The 16,895-nt window shown below is 46.0% G+C and overlaps 1 protein-coding gene across 1 annotated transcript in view; it reads right to left on the reverse strand.

Annotated features, from left to right (window-relative positions):
- Positions 1-16,895, reverse strand: part of LOC105200279 (headcase protein) — a 158,672-nt gene that overhangs the window by 106,738 nt on the left and 35,039 nt on the right.

Below are 16,895 nucleotides of genomic sequence, written 5' to 3' on the forward strand. Positions count from 1 at the left end.
CGTTTGCTTTCGTCTTGTAAACAGGTTCTCCCGCATGTGTGGCGGGCTACGTGCGCGAAACACGGTATTATCGCGAGCGCAAGCTTGGCGCGGCCCGATAAAGAGGCGGCCTATCGGCGTCCGACGTGCGGGAGAGCCGTAATGCCGCGTCTCGTAATTCTCGTCCGTAAAGGAAGCAAAGCCGTCGGTTAGCCGTAATTGAATAGCCTCCCTCCCTCCCCCAAGGCCCTAGGCGGCACGTTCCTTCCGTCTGTCGTATCGCGATTGTCCCGGGCAATATGCTCGCAAAGCCACGTGAGGCGACCGTAGCTTATCGCCTAAGAAATATAGGGTACGAAAATCTAGATAAATATCTCTCGATACCTCGCCGCACCTGGGATCAGCCGTACCCATACACTTTTATTGCATAATTATATAGGACGTCTCGGACCAACTGGGTCGCTTTCCGTTCACGATGGGCATTAATGACGAACGGCCAAGAGTCGTATTTGCAAGGAAAAAAAAATAACGCCGCCTCAATACTCTCAGAGATATGGAAGATGTTACGACATAATAAATGTTTCCGCCCATCACGAATACATGAGCTCATGACTACTTCATGCGTTCTGGTAAAATTATTGCCTGAAGATAGAATGGTACGCACGACGTTCCACACGTGATTTCTTTATCCCCTGCTTAATAGTCTGTATTATATTCGTATAAAAAATAAAAAATAAAATACACGTTGTAAATATAATGACAATTCAAGAATCTTATTGCATTTATACGATACCGTTAAAAAAAACTCAATAAAATCCGTTAGCTACAAATAAAATGAGGCAACATAAAAGACGCATTAAGGGAAAAAAAATAAGTGATACAGATATTTATACCCAACATAAAACCAAAAATCATAAAAAGGTCTTTTATAGTCAATAAATTTTTATATCGCTAGAATCTAAAATATAAATAAGAATCTAAAATTTAATCTTTTTCAATACGTCCCTTTCTCTCTTTTCTCTCTCCTTTCTGCGTTATCTTTGAAACTATTTATGGGAAGCGACATTACACGAAGGATAAAGTTTCCATGTTACGTTACGCTAATTATACTCGGCGATGCTTCGTGCGTAGTAACAATATCCCGCTCGAAACCTAAGGCGAAATATTCGTACGTGTCTTGCAGTGTCACCAAACAATTCCTTGGCAGTGAACGTGCCCGGTGTGATTCATGTCGCGTCTGACTGACCTGCGACAATGTTTCCGGGCACGCAACTCTAAAATACACTCCGTCGATATACGGCGCGGTAAGATACGGGAGAGCAGATCGCATTGAATGTCAGTAACGATTGCGACCTGCATGCATTGAGTATGACATATCGGGAAAACAATAAATCTCAACAAAGAAACCTTTCGCATCAGTACAAATTTCTTCCGTAGATTTTCTATAGCACAATTCCCTTGCGCATTCGTTTATTTTTCTAAATCACATGTACCTCCATGATAAATTTGTATGACACAATCAAAGACAGTCTTCTATTTTTATAATTTAATTTAAAAAATTCAACTTTGGATAAACGACTAGCTCATTTGCTGTTTGCATGAGATTCACCCTATTATCAAACGTACAAATAAATGACGTCAATGGATCTTTGTTTCAGTGCACAGGGAAAGCTTCGTGGCAGGCTCGTTTTCGCGTCACGATATAGTAACCCCTCTGGTAGTAACCGCGTGGTCACTTCCATCTCTGTATGAGCTCCTTTGAGCCACTCGCTTCTCGTTTCACGACGTAAAAGTGACAAAACGCCACGATTACCGAGAGACCATCCCGTGGGAGTACGCCGTGGATAGCTGACGACACGACCGGGACCTCTTTGGAATTAACTACCGTGGCGAGGGCCGTTTTTCAACCTGACCGTGGTGCCCGTTACATCCCCGCACTCTTTAATATCCGCCTTTTTCCTCGGCGTGAACGCGGAGAATTTCGCTCGAGACACGTTCCACCCCATAGAAAAGACGTACCCTTTAATCCAAGCTAAATGTAGACAGATAACGAAATCTTATTCGTCATTTAACTTCAAGTAGATTCCACTAACGGAATTTTCGTTTGCACCTCGTTTACAAAGTAGAAATTTCTGGAGGAACTTCAAAGCAACGCGCGAAGAGTTGTCAATTGAAATTTTCACAAACAACTTAATGTATTATAAATATATATTAATAATTAATAAATTATAAATAAAATAAAATATAAATATATAAGTATGGTAATTAATGTATATTAATATAGAATAAATATATCTGCGCACCTGCGCAAATTTGTAAACGAGCGTGCGTACGTATAAAAAAAAATAAAAAAAAAAATAAAAAAAAATGGTATTCAAAATTGCATTCCGTTATGTTAACATCCGTTACGTAAAACGACGTAATTTTCAGTAGATTATCCACAATTATCCGATTTATCGTCCTTTAGCCTTCTAATAGCATAGCAGTAAATGTATGTTCGCAATCGTCCGCGGGATTGAATACACTTAACGGACTGCCCGAATCATATATTTCCCGCGAACTATCAACACTCCCCCTTCAAGATCTACGATTACGTTCGAAAGGATCGAGGCGTAACACCGGCGATTTCGCTGATAACGATAACCCATATCCGGGATTACTCCGCGCAATTACTTAACGCCTTAAGACCCCGGGAAGCGGCGCCGTCGTTCCCGTCGTTTGCATATAAAGCGGGAATACGCAACCTCTCCACCAGTAGGATATCTCGCCCGGCGACCTACGTGCCGCGGCGTTCCCCCTTCGACTTACACGGCATGGGAACTCGATTAAAAGCGACTTAAGGCTCGACTTGCGCCCGTGAAAGTGGAGGAACCGACCGTATCCCGAGATTATCTCCCGCGAGATATCCGTGCATCTTTCGCGTCGAGTCACCGGACAAAAGGGGTGATTATTATCGCGATATCGAGCTCCCAGGAAAAAGGAGTTCCGCAGGCAGATCTGCCATTTTCATCTTTGGTGGACCTTTCCAAGATTCAACTCGCGGACATAGCTTCCCGTCGGCTTTGCTAGCTCGTTCCACTGCTGTGACCCGATTTAATTTATTTCACTCGTGATGTGTAAATCAACTGAATAAAGTTCCGAAATATTTTTTTAATCCAAGTTTTTAAGAGAAAATCTAATAAAAGTAAAACGCACAAATAAAAGTATAAAAAAAAATAGATCAAATGTAAAAATGTTTGTCTAAATTTACCTTCCTAGATTCGTTTGACAGTCGCGCTGCCAACGACAATAATTCTCGCGCGAATAAGATAAGTGTGTAGGAAAGATGTAGATGCAGTTGCGCGTTCCATTTTCAAGAAGTTCAGACGAGGACAAACGAGGTGCCGTAGAAACTTAACGCGGAACAATAACCGCGTCTAGGCCGGATACAAAACCCGTCCGATAATGGAAATTTATGTCGTCCGTGCTGGAGGAGCACGGAGATCCGTCGAGAGAATCCACGACGCGATCGTGAAATTCAATGGCGAACGAGATCTAATCGTAGACGAAAAACATCGTCGTTGTCGCTCGCGATTCGCCTGTGAAATGTCGCGACCGTGACGATAACAGTAATAAAACCATATCGTGATTCGCGTTTTGAACGATTGTTCGGCGTCGCTTATTGCGCAGACTCTGGCCATAAATTTGTACTTTTTCCGAAACGAGGTCAAGAAATGGCAATTTTATTGCGAACAATATCGACAATTTCTTGTTACAAATGGCCTGAATTCTCTCATCAAACCTATTTATCTTCGATTTCTAGACGTTCTATAGTTCCAATTGCTACATACGTATTACCATTAACATTATGAATTGTTACATTGTTATTATTGATGTCATCAGTAATATCACAGAGAATTCCGGAGGTTCATAAAGATTGCATAAGGTTCATGCAACAACTAATTTCACTTTCCAACGCGACTTATTATATTACGCGTAACACGTTATATTACACTGTGATTAGCCACGGAAATAACGAGAATCGAGCGAGAAAGGAAAGCACACATAGTAATCTGGCAATCTCATCTCGGCGCTTAAAAGAAAATGATCAAGCGATATAATCATGCTACATTTACGTTCTAACGAGACCTATCGCTCCTATTAATCGCCAAGAATGCAATGCTGTCGGGTGATAATTTACGGTAACATCTTTTTCCTGGCAACGTATACGATCGAGAGAGATGTCCCTACTCACGTAACACGTCGAGTTATTTACTATGAGACCATACAATATCTCGCGTACAGCACATCCACCGAGATGCGGACGTTTACCCCAAAACGTTCGACCAGACAGTTCCGTCTCGTCGTGAAAGCTGAAGAGACGGACAGCGCGCGAGCCAAGTATTTTAATAAGACACAATCCTCTCACTACGTTCTACAAAAAAAAAAAGTTTAATATACTCGGCGCTGTCCTGTGGTCCTCTCTCCCCCGTTTGCGTAGCCACGTTTCCCAGAGGAGAGAAAGCGGCGAGGAGACAGTGCTTAAAACCTCGGGAACTTTTCGAGAACGACAATAAGCCATCTCGATGATCCGCGGCGCGTCCTTCTCCTCTCCCCCTTCCCCCGTAAGCTTCCTATAAATCTTCATTACGGTATGCCAAGAAAACGCGATAGAGGCGTAGAACGGGCGGATCGGATAAAGTCAACGGGGCTCGCCCCGATGATAGATCGACGAATTTAAGGAAGGAGGAGAGGCAGTTCTACGGTCGCGCGCGGTGGATGGTGGAGTTTGGCGGCGGTGGCGGATCGAAACGTCGAGACGAAAAGCAGGGCAACGTCTCGCTATTCCAGCACAAAAGCCGCTGCGAACGAGATTTGCGGAGAGAAGCCGTAGGCTGGTTCTCGACGAAAAGTAGCGAGAACGTACCATTCTTATCGTGTCTAGTCTCGCGCCTATCTTTCACCTCCTATCAACTTGAAGCCTGCCGATAGCAATGCGAAAACAGCGTTGGAACATTGAGACGTAAAATATTCATACTGACACTTTGATTAATGATACTGAAATCCAGGCTAAGAATAGAAGGTGGTCATTAACGAGTTTAAAACTTCGAGTCAATAACTTGCAAAAAAAACGTAACTATTTTTCTCATATTGAAACATGGCAAAATAAATTTCTGTCTTTCTCTCGGATTACATGTCTATTTATTCTCGTTCCCTTATCTTCATCCTGCGATCGTTAGCAGCCGCAGGGTCATGAAAGGAAGAAGGCAATTTTTCGATTCAATTATTCACTTTGGCTGGATTACCAGCGAGCATGCGAGACGAAAATTGAATACCTATCCCAAAGTCCGATCGCCGGATGCGCGTGATGCTATCTGCTCGGACTTTATTTAGGAGAGATGCCGCAGCCATCCGGGGGGAAGAACTCGGTGCGTCGCGTGTGTGATCGGCCCCGGGGAGCCACTGAAATCCCGAGACAATCCTTCTACTCGTCTAGTCGGCCGGACGTGACGCTTCTTTCCACTCCATTCGGAACGGTCGGCTCGCTCGTGCGAGGTATAAATACAACACGCGGGGAATCCGAAACGAAGAGGTGAGGCGGCGAGGGCGATTTACCTCCACTCTGGCTTTACGAGGAACGAAAATCCGATTTCTCATATATACCAACGGCAAGCCCCCGAACGGTCCTCCGCGTGGACCACCGTCACGCATTTCCCTAGACAGTAATTTCAAGGGAGGCTTCTCTCACGATCCTTCATCGAGAGAAAAAAAAAGAGAGAGAGAGCACGTGACGTTCATCGACATTTTCGTTACGAAATCACAGCGAGAATCACTGTGAGATCTACCGAGGTAAACTGTCCTAATCCTAATTCACTCGACGTTCTGTTAGAGAAGGTTATTTTCGATTGTACAATTTTACAAATTTTAACATTTTCGTAATAACCGACAGACCCCCGAGGCAGCATAATGTTTAACAAGGTATTCGTCCCCTCGCCGCGATTTGTGTCAATTTCAGTACTATGTCAGTACGTATATCTACGTGACGGTCTATCTTCCATCAAACACCGCCGTACATCAAGGGACGGTGATCCTCCCCCGCTCGTCGCTTTCCCGCTGCTCTCTCACACGAGCGGAGAGCGTTGCTGATGAGCTGGGGAAGATTAGCTCCGGCCTCTGTTTGGGGAGCTGATTAGCCGGCGGCCCTTTGACGCGGAGCCCGGCCGTAACTCTTGCAAATGACGATTCTCACCGACGGAGCTCTCGCCGTTTTTACAAGACGCGTACTTGACGCACGAGTCCGCCGCAGAAGCCGTCTTTGCGGACGATCTCTGATAGTAGGAAGAGCTACGCATAAACGACCAAAAAGTCCTCTCTCTTTCTTCGAGCCGCGCTCGCGCAATTTCTAATGACCCCTGTATTAGACGGGCTTAACTTTCTATACCTCATTGAAGACTCTTGAAATGCAACGTTCAGGAAATAATGATAATAATTGTTTCATGATCAATTACGTGGTCGCTTCCTCTATTGCCGTACGTCCTATTCGTTATCTTCGGGGAAGAGAATCGATCGTTACGATCGTAAAGATTTCATTGGCTAATTATATAGAGAAGCGAGCATTCACTCCTTCAATCTTGTAGAGCATACACGTATAACTTTTTCAATGCGTTATTCTTTTATTAAAAACTAACTGATAAAAATTGGTCGTAGCGGAAAATCTTTTGTGATAAAAACTATGGAAGAGTCGAGAAACGAAAAACATGTTTTCCAGACGGTGGGTATTCAATCAAAATTTTGACCGTGCTCGTTAATTAGAGTTTCGAAAAAACTTGTTTCCCTCGTGCCCTAAACGCTTATCAGTTATCGACAACTCGTCGACAGGAGAGGAGCACCAACTCCGAGATGAAAGAAGGATAGGTGCGAATTTTCTCGGGGCTTTCCCCTCGGTCGAACGCCGTAAAGGGAAGCCATCAGCCAGACAGTGTCTCGGGTCCGGAGCTCATACATCAACTTAATGCACGGTTGACGGTCTCGCAGTCGTGCGCCACAATACTCCCCCCTACCCGTTACAAGCCCCGGTAACAAACCGAGACAGAGACTAGCCGAGCAATGGCTTCCGGTACTCCACGGAGGAGAATGACGTCGTCGTTGGAGTGCAGGAGCAGGCACCGTGTTGCCACACAGCGAGATGCAGGGGTGCATGCGTACGCGTTTAGGTGTGTCGGTAGATGCGCGCGAGGTACGTCCTCGCGCGGAGGAGCGAGCAACGCGGGCGGGAATCGAGGGAGCGCGGAGAAGAAGACGAGGAAACATTGTGCCCTAATCACTCTATTGTCTGCCCGATGATAGCGACAGTCGTTGGCGGTCTGCGTCGAGAACGACGAGGACGGCGAGTTGTCGTTCGTCGGTGTGGAAGACGAGACGAGAACGACAACGGCGACGATTAACGTTGGCTGTCTGATTTTCGCGTGTACGTTTACCTACAAAGGGTTAAAATTGCTAGGAGGACCGCCTCTTGATTACAACGTGTGTCACGCCGCGAGGCCCCTTGTCAGCTACAATAACAAGTAACAAGGAGTAGGAAACAAAAAAAAATGTTCTCATACGTGTAGGCATGAGTAAATCCTACAACAAACTACATAATAAAATGAAAAGATACATGTGCCTTTTGCGCAATCAATAGATGGCAATCAATTGTACGCGCTGTCTGTAATCTAACGTAAGCATAGTAAAGCAAGATAGATTTTTGTTGCGCACAATAGAGAAAAGACGTAAAGAGCATTTTACGATTCATTAATTGCTTATTTCATCAGTTAATTCACTTATTTTAGAAAAAATATATAGAATTATAAAAATTTATGTAAGATGTATATAAAAATAAAACTTGCACAATGTGCGCGTGTTATTCGCAACGTCAGTTCACACTCTCTCGGCGCAGCTTTATTCTGCCTCCCCAAACGCCGATACTCATTGTCCCCGCGCAGACATCAGAGTTTCGTCGCGTATAAAACTCGATGTTAAAATGATAGATCGTAACGCTCGAAGAAGCCCGAATAAAGCGAAGACGAGCGCGCGGAAAGGAGTCGTTATTTCTCCTTCCGCAAGATTGCGTAACGATGATACAGGGAGAGAAGGTCTGTGCGAGGCAGCCTCGTGTAAAACGCGATAGGACGTCCCGCCCCGTCCCTCGTCCACGCTGTTGCCGAGTTTACTTAAAATGCGCGCGCGTGTCGAGAAAGAAGATCTGTCGTAAAGTACACCTTTTCCCGGCAGCCGTGTCGTCCTCCCTTGTTCCCTCTTCTCTCGCCACCCCTGTCACATCCCACGATTACGGTCGTCGCGTGCGTCGAAAACGTTCGGGCGCACAAAGCGCGTGGGTGGTGTTGTGAGCGTGTTGAAAAGAGGGGGAGAGCAGGGGAACGAGAAGAGGTCGGGCCACCACGTCGAGGAGCTTTAGGTTTCGCCGTTCCCCGGCGAAGCTCCGCGTCTTCACCCCTCCCTCCTCTTTTATTCCCCCTTAGCTCGCGGTCCAAGTTCAAAGACTGTGTTTCAGCGTCTCTCGGGAAGATACCTCATCATAATCCGGTATATTTCGCCGTTCCAAAGGTTACGACTCGCCCCTTCTCGTCGCGCCGCGCGCACCATTTTTCCAACTTTCATTTTCCTCCCGGTGCCATCGACACAGCCGCAACGAGACGAGTCGAGTCGAGACGAGACGAGACGAGACGCCGCGAGATAGATAAAGCGATTTATCATGTTACAGACGCGCAAGAAACTGCGCCGGGTTGAAAGGGACTGAAGAGAGTACTACAGCTACCCGTGTAAAGTTAATATAACGACGTAGACGGCAACTATTAATCTTTTATCACGACGGACGTGGGCTGGAAATCAATTTCGTGTGAGAATTAATTATGAGAGTACGGTTCGTTCACTTTCCTTCTTCAGGGTCAATTCCACTGAGATTTTTCACCTGGCTTCGTGCAATGTGTGTCTCCCCCTTCTCCTCCTCCCCCATTTCTATCACGCTTTTCTGTACCATGACTAGGGAAAAGTACCTCGAAATGGACCTCGAAGCAATCAATTCTCCTCTTTCAAATTTATACGATTCTACGTATAGTGAATGTTTCGACGTAATATTAGAAAATCCTGTTATACAAAAATTATTATTCCGGAAAGTTGTATTCATACACGAGTATCGTTCGGAAACTTTTATCGGTATCCCATTTTCGATTGTAACGATGGGGTGGCGTATACTACACGCGACCCTTCGACAGGACGTTTCTTCTGTAAAATGGGTTATGAGTATCACAGACGATCCCACGGTACTAGGGTGCTAAGTCCCTGGTGAAAGAATCCGGGGTATAAAGACGAAGAAGGAAAGCGGGGATACGAAAAAGGAGAGAGAAAGAGAGAAAAAGAGGCCGCCGAGTTGTCTGGTGGTGTCGCCAGGGTGTCTAGCGTGGATCGTCGGGGAAAGTTAGCGAGCGCAGAGTCAAGGCCGCACAGAGTGCTGCAGCGCCACCGGCTGCTGCTGATGCGCCGCCGCCGCCGCTGCCGCCGTCGGTGCCGCATCCCACCCTCTCGTTGCGTCTCTCAACCGCCACCGCCCGTGTCGAGAGCCGAGCCACCCCCGCGTCCCGGTATAGAGATCAGCCTGGCCTCAGTGGGGTTGGAAGGGGTAGGCCGTGTCTATGCTGCAGCGACGGTCGATAGAATTGTCTGCGCGCACGCGCAACCGAACGCTCGTCAGCTGCGCCATTGATTCCCACCCACCCCCTCTCGCCCCCTGCCGCCTGTCCCTTCTCGGCAGACTTAAAGAGAAGAGAACCGTATAAAGGTCGCTAATTTGTGTAACACCGACTATGAGGAGCGAAGCGTCTTAATGGGACCAAAAGAACATCTCAAGGAGGAAAAAGGCGAAGGAGGATGGCAACAGGGGTCACACGATCGAAGGTTCGTCGATGTTTGTGTTGGAGGCCCTCGTAGACGGGCGAAAGGATGGCCAGGTTCGTTGTCTCACACGAAAGAATACTTTTAGGCTTGAGAGATTTTTTTCGGAGAATCGGGGAAGCTCCGAGAACAAAAGACTCGGTTTTATTCGAGTTTATGACGCAGCTTGAACATTCATTCGGAAATACGGAAGACAGCGCGTTTAATTCGAATTTATGTACGTGCGAATTTTAAGCAGGATCAGCGTTCACCGATCTGTAGACTTTAGAGCTTCCAGAATAGTCTCTGGAGGAATTTTATGGCCGTCGAAGACGCAAGTGCCATAAAGTTGGTTCGAAGCGAACGGAGTATTCTGAGAGAGCGAGATAAACGAAGAGATAGAACCAAGTGTTAATTGGTTGTGTCTATGAAACTACAATCTCCGTCGACAAGGACGAATAAAAAAAAAGTGAGACTAGGTCACTTCCTTAATTATCGCGTAAAAAAAAAACTGAAATTGCCTTTAACGGAAACGATGACGCGAAAACGATTGTCGAACGGAGTAAAGAAAAAACAGTTGGCGAACCAACAGATTTCCGGATGTTTAAAACAGCGGATCCAGAGTCAAAAAGAGAAAAAAGAATCATAGTGCGGCACGCGTCGATTTAGGTTCGGCCGAACGATGGGCCAAAAGACCGCTGAGGTCTGACTAAGGGTGAGACATCCGATACGGTCAATGATTTCATAACCAGTGCCGAGAACTACGAGGTATTGATCCTCGGTTGCAAACATCCCGCCTCCGTCGCACACCACGGTTCCTCCTCTTTCATGTAACTGTGAAACCCGGACCTTCCGAATTCCTATTGCATAGTGCGTCCCGACTCTTTCTGTCCCTTGCCTTTGAGCCCTGCTCTGACCATTCCGGATAAATTATTCGAGATTCCCTGCAAATCTAGTGACAGGAATACAACTCGGTACTTTGCGCTCCAGGCAAAAGTGCCGAAAGGGAACAACGACGCTGGATTTCCCGGAAACGTTGAATACTCGCCATTGATGTTATTTCGCGAAAAATAAATCAAGCTGTTTCTATTGCCATCTCAGTGGCCGCGTGTCACTCGACGCTCGTCGAGTTTACGTGTCTTCTTTAAACGCGACTAACACGAGAATTTTCTAAAAGTTACGCATACGATGTCTGGGATCGTCTGGAGCGAAAGACGCGCGTCTAGGAGAGAAGCGACGCGAAACAAACTCTGATGAACTTAAGTTAACGAGCGAGTCACTCACTTCGAGCGGCATCTCTCCGCATTTATCCTTCGCAGCAGTCACTTCACACTTGTTATCGGGTCCCACGGAAGCAAACGTCGCGTATAATAGCGAATAAACGATCCATCTATTTCACCTTAAAGCCCGAAAGTTCTCTTCACGGATACGCTCGTTCCAACTTCTCACGGAACTTTTGATCCTGACGCAGCAAGAATTTACTAGTCGTGAATGCTAAGAGTACCTGCAAGAGCGGAAAAGCAGTTGTTGACGCTGGAAGTCAACGTAAGCAAAATTGCGTCGGGAAATTTCCGCGATATTGGAAATCACTTTTTTTTTATTTAGCGAAATAATCGAAATTTCTTATGATCTGCACGTTACACGTATATATTCGATCCAATTAAAAGAAGATTCTACTGACTTTTATTACGAACTGCGCGAAAGGCAATCGCGTTTCCACCATTGTATCATTGGTGACGAAATACCAGTCTGAGTAGCCAAAGCCGCGGTTTTGACATTCCGCTGCCGTACAGAGCCATCAACCTGCCAGGGGTTGCGGCTAATGTCGTTGATATTCAGGACTCAAAGTGCGAGGGTCGCGTTAATGTCACGGGAGAGGGTTCGGTGTCCAAGAGGGCTGTGTGCGGTATCCACCCCGTGCGGCGGACATCTCGGTCTACCAAGGGACGAGGGAAAGCGCCGAGGATTGGCCCGGGGATCGCCCGGGTACGAGCTCACGCGAACCGCACGAGTAACCGAAAGGGTTGCCTACGGACGTCGCTCGAATGTCCTTCTGCGACGGTCGCGCCGTTGTTCCAGACATCCGCGCTGCGTATAAAAAAAAAGGGCAAATCTCGCTTCTCGCCGCAAATTTACCTACCTCACTTTCAGCCTTCAAGATAAAACGAGACTGATATCTCTAGCTGTTAAACGGAGCGAGAGGAGGCTCGGCGCGAGAGAGATTTGGTCGTACTAAAGTTCGCACGAGTGCCTGGCCCCTTTTTTACGATTCTCAAGCAGCCGATGTAATCTATCGGAGAATGTGTGGGAACTATGTGAAAAAATATATGTGAAAAGAAAACGAGAGTGTTCTGGATGTGGATGAAACGTTCTTTTCACTGTATGGTCCTCTTAGGATTACGGAAGAAATTGGACAAAATGGTTGTAACTTCTTAAGATAGTATTTTCGATCATCTTTACTAAAATAATAGTAAAGACGAAAGCATACTTTAAATGAAATTTTATTAATGAATTAAAGACCTCGAGTGGCCTTGAAACAGAAATTATTATATATTTTATGAAATATATCAACAATCAAATCAAAAGAAAAGCAAGCCTAGATTAAATTATATTTGTTTAAAATTCCTATTAATTATTATTTTACTTAGGTACTAATAAAAGTAGTGAAATAAATTTTCATCGGACTTATTACGTCAATCATAGTTGTAAGGTCAATAGATTGAGATTCGCATAATCGAAAGTAAAGTAACATTAAAATATTTGGCAGTATTATTTCTCAAGTGCTTCCAATCTAACGTAAAATCTACTTTCTAAAAGAAATAGCCGCAGCAGTTCTCAATCGATACTTCAAAATCAGTTTTCTAATCTTCGAAAACCGGTCGTAACACATATAACAGTGGTGTATCAATGTGCGAGAAGAATTCGTTCAGTACCAAAATTGCCCCCGGCCAGTCGTAAATTTGGCCGATCCTGGATGCTTCCAATATCGACCATTGCCATCGCACCACCCCTGCCCGTTTGCTCGCATCCACGAGCCCAGCCACCACCCCTTGCCCTTGACATTCAGTGCTACGAACGATTACGAGGCCGAACTTTCATCCCTTGTAACGACGTCGCCTAAAGTTTAAATTGCACCCCTGCTCTAAAACGCATCATCGTATCAGGAGTGTGAAAAATATTTCTCGTCCGATTGCGCAGTAAATACATTATTTAATATTACAATCAAATATGAAATTAAAACACAGAACGTGTATCCAAAACGACTTTTAAACTCAATCAAGTTATTTACATATCTAATGCACTTGTAAAACATTTTTGCAGCTCTACTGTTTTATGTAAAAAATACATGAATATATTTCAAAGAAAGAGACGCATATCAGTCTCACAAAATCCCATAAAAAAAATCTGTAGTCAGGAAATCATATCTTAAATTTCTCGATCAGTATTTATATAACATTCGGAATGCAAAATTAACAATTAAAAAAAAACTCACAACGCAGTATAAAAAAAGTACTCTGTAATTCACGGTTTACCGAGGAACGTCTCATCTCGCTTCGCGTGCGTCTCGGTAGAATGCCCACGGTATTTCACGGATGGAAAATATCGGTGCCCAGAAATACGAGTCACGCAGGTTATACGACGTACATACCTGGGACACCGTGCTTCCTGCCCTCGAACTATCTCTGGAACTTCGGCCAGGAGAGGAGCGGGCGGCTCCATCTTGGCGACTTTAATAGAATGCCATTCCGCCGGTCCGGACAATGCGCAGCACCACCCGGCGGAACCTTTAGGTCCGCTATCGCTGCCGCAGACGCCCCACCGTGTGAAAATAATGAAAATTCGGTGATAATCTCTTGCCGTCGCGCGCTCGATATACCGATAGGCTGTAGATACCGTACCAGAACTACCGCACCGGCCTTCGATTATAGATATGTTGGGTATCGAATAGAAAATTTTTTTCGGGGACTCGAGCACCGACAGCTTCTTCGATAGGATCGATAGCGCAAAGTTGTTATTTCTATCAATGATAAAATAAAAAGAGAATCGCGGTAGATATCTTATCAATGTGTACTCGATAATATTGGACTGCACATAATGGCAGAGGCAATAGGTCTGAATAATACCATTGAACGCCTGACAATATGGCGCATGTGTGACTAAACTTTCTCACGATTATCCCGCTGACAATTAACGACTTTGGCCTTTTCTCTTAGATTTCCCGAGGATCGCCTCACGTTTCGAATCGCGGGATTTACAGTTGCAGCAAGTTGCGCAGTTTTAAATGCTAAAACCGATGATCTACTGCGACTTTTACGATAGAAGCCGAGGCTAAAATCTCTCCGCGTCCACGCGTAGATCGCCCCGCGAGAGCTAACGCGATTGTGATCCCACATACCGGGGAAAATTGTGTTCGGCAGTATTTCATGTTGAACAATATTTCATCAGACGGCGCCGAGTATCCTATTTGCGCAATAATAGGTTCGCCGCCGTCGAGACGAGTCCGTTCACTCGTCGCGGGGGGCGAACGATTTTCATCGACCGATTGCCAATATCGCGCAGCTTCCCGCGCGATTATGTGCAAATACGCGTTTAGTCCATCCGACGATTGGCCAAGTTAGGCCGCTCACGCAAAATCGAAAGGTCGACGTGTCTCGCCGCATGCGTGCGCGCGCCTTCTTCTCGTGGGAACGCTCGGCGGAATGATTTTCTCTCGCGGATAGTGCGTATGGGGCCTGAAAGGGAAAGCAGCAGCCGTTGCGCGCTCTTTCTCTCTCTCTCTCTTTCTCTCTCTCGCCACTCTCGGCCGAAAACATTATATTGACCTCCCGCAGGCAAATTTCGACGTTCGCGCCCATGAGCGTTTCTTCTCGGTCGGCCTTATAACCCTCGGTAATAGCATAATAAATCTACCAACTTTTCGCAGTGTTCCCCTCGCAACCGCAGCCGATGCTTAGAGCTCGTTTCACGCGAGCGACATCTCCGCGCCGCGCCGCGCCGCGCCACTCCGGCATAAGGTATTTCGGGGACACTATTTCACTAGGAAAATTTATATCTTAATTAACGGTACGCACCAAAGATACTTTGGTCTTTAATCAGTTACGGTGCTGAACTTTCTCTATCAATCATAGCGCGCTTCTCTTCAGCTAATAGTTGTTAAATACTTCATCCGTTACATTCAACCCGACGTCGTACATGGCGAGTAAGTTGGATAAACGGAGAATGATTACGGAGAATTAATTGCATATTTGTAATAAACACGTTCATTAATACTTTGCAGCCGGCTTGAGGAGAATTTTCCCGAGATATCTCCTCAAATGCGAATACGGCGAGTTTGGAATAACGCCGCGCCGGCAATATCTGGCGCGTTGCTGGAGGTTCGTGGTGTTCGGCACGAAGAACGCAGACAGATCGATCCATTGTGCACAAGAACCAAATCACCGCGCGTAACGCCTCGTATTCCAACTATTTCTCTATCAGGGTCTCCCCTTGCTCGGGCTCCCTGTGGGAGACAGCCGGGAAGAAAAAGCCGACGCGCGCAGACGCCCGCTTGAACAAAGACGCGCGCGCGAGCCGTGGTAAACCGAGAGAAGAAATGGGAGAGAAGGAGGAAGAAAAGTGCTATCAGCCACGAGGGAAAAATGTTCGCCGTAATAAGTTTCTGCTCACCTCGCGCGCCATTCTGCATTAATTACTTGGGATACCGATGCCGAGAAAAATCCGCGGATACCTAGGAGCCGCACGGCAATTACGTTGTACACGACCAGAGAATTCCACGCGCGAAAAGGATTAATGTCCTATTCCTAATTACAAAAATCGCAAGGTTGAAAGAAAAAAAAAAAAAAAAACAAATTTACACGGGAAAACGTCCTATCCGTAATTTCCTGCATATACATTTTTAAAAGACCAGATGGCGTAAAAATGTAACGTTATATAAATATTTGACTTACTTTTTTCGTGGTACATACATAATCTATTTATACGTTCGTTATTTATTCGAGAGAAACTTTCGAGAGGAAATAATCATTCGCAATTTCCCGCAGTTAATTATTCCTCGCGCATGATTTCTTTATTTCTGCGCCATTATTTTATCTCCTCAAAGCGTCGAGCGTATAATTCCAAGCACTTACGACGCCTTCGTTTCACCGCGAATAAAGCATTCAGCTTGGCGGGGATGGAGAGATTTTCTCGCGATATTGCAACAGCGACGCTTCGTGAATTTTAATATTCGACGCGGTAGTCTCCCGCGTCGCTCGATATCGATTCGCCGATTCAGACGAAAGTTTTTTCTGCGTTCCACCCTCAAGAGATTAGCAGAAATTGCGAGATTCGCACGAACATAGACTTACTCGCGTAATCGGCAACGCGAGAGAGAGAGAGAGAGAGAGAATCAATCCTGTGCGATTCTCGAGAAAGGGAAACACGGACGCGGAGCGTTTTCTCGTTTAAGGAGAGCACAAAAACCGGTCGTCGATGGACGAAGGGAAACCCGTAAAAGGCACCCCGAGAAGCGTTTCGTGGCGACTTGGCGTATTGCGTGTTTCGCGACGAAAACGGAAATGGCACCGCGTCCACCGCCATAACTTTTCGTCCACAGAGAGCAGTCGTCGTCGTCGTCGTCGTCGTCGTGTGTCCGGGTCTCGAGACGTCGAGCGCTCCCTTGTCCCTTCTATCGGGCATACATGCGGCTTCTCTCCTTTTTGCTTTCTAGGAGACGCGTCAGACCAATGACACGACCGCACGAGGAGGAACGAACATTTGTCTCGCCCAGATTATAACTCGTTTCTTTCCTTCATTCTTCCCCCGGTGTCGGTCCTTCCCATCTCCCCTTTTCCCGACGAACGCTTGACCACCGCTCGCTCATTGTTTCAGTCGCGGCAAGAGCGCTTTGTCTCGCGAGGCCACGATTTGTCAGAACGCGACGCACGACAGGAAGTGGGTTCCCAAAATACATGGCTAACCGCGACAATAAAAGAAGCACCGATGGTCTCGAAGGAAACATTAAATTTTAT

This window comes from Solenopsis invicta, chromosome 11 (genome assembly GCF_016802725.1).
Source record: "Solenopsis invicta isolate M01_SB chromosome 11, UNIL_Sinv_3.0, whole genome shotgun sequence".
NCBI classification, from domain to species: domain Eukaryota; kingdom Metazoa; phylum Arthropoda; class Insecta; order Hymenoptera; family Formicidae; genus Solenopsis; species Solenopsis invicta.